Genomic DNA, 1,165 nt, shown 5'->3' with positions numbered 1-1,165 from the left:
TGCAGAGCTGTATGAAGATGTGATTTTGAGTGATAGGGGGGTAAAGGTCTGCTTTAATGCTAGTGACAGACATACGTGCATCGTATATGTAATTTTTAATTTTGCCCATAGTTCCATTTTAATTACCTAACAATGGGTCTGTGCCTAAATAATATATATTTACATATACATCTACTCACAAGACAAAAGTGGTTAGCTTGGATCCCAGTATTAAACAAATGGCCTCATAACTAACATTTTCCAACACTATACTAGTATAATAACATCAACTGATCTATGTCAAAGAAATAGCTTCAACGGAACGTTTATCATTCCACATGTTATGCATTCCGACAATGGTTTATATTCATAAACAGCTTTATTTGTTTTATATGAATAGGGAACCTCATGTCATTCTGCTAACATTATATTCCACACATAATGCATGTACAGATTGTGTTTCTATGTAAAAGAAATGTGACTAATTACAGCATACATAATACAAACAAGTGGCCTCAACAGATGGACATTTTACTACAGCATGTACTTGTGGAATGACTAAGAAATATAAAACGTATGGAGAAGCGCACTACATGGAGTAAAAACTTTTGGGGACGTGGGCTCAAATGGTTAAAAGATTAGTTAAAAATTGAAAACAGTGTGCAAGCTCTATGGTGAACAGGGTGAGGGGCCCTGTGTGAAACGACAATACACAAATATTTTTAGAGCGCAACTCCTGTATGGATACACTTACGTTTGAGATGTCCCTGTGTCTCAGGAGAAAGTCCTCTGTAATCCCTGTGTAAAACGTGATTTAGCCAGGGTACAGGGTGAAGTGACCGTGGGATGGATGGGTGCGTGCCTGGATGGTCTTAGGCTGGCAAGACAAGTCAGAAGCTGAGGCTGTGCGGACCGAGCTGGCCAAGCCTGGCCGCAGCAGCAGTGTGCGGTATTCTGCAGGATGAATGACAGCAGGTCTGACTGCACGGGAGACTGCAATTGGGGACAAAGGGGCCGCGCTGTGTTGAACTCGGCTGAACTCACTGAGCGTCAGAGACGGTGCTCAGTGCGCCCAGATAGCGCTACGCGTTTTGAGGTCCTTGCCTCTTTGTCAAGCGGAGATATGTGGTGAAGGGGAGAAAGCGGGAAGGTCCAGTCCTTTTGAATTTGACAGCTGGGAGGGGTC

The sequence above is a fragment of the Nanorana parkeri genome, unplaced genomic scaffold (genome assembly GCF_000935625.1).
Source record: "Nanorana parkeri isolate BGI_ZX_2015 unplaced genomic scaffold, ASM93562v1 scaffold938, whole genome shotgun sequence".
Lineage (NCBI taxonomy): Eukaryota > Metazoa > Chordata > Amphibia > Anura > Dicroglossidae > Nanorana > Nanorana parkeri.
This window is presented reverse-complemented; position numbering follows the sequence as displayed.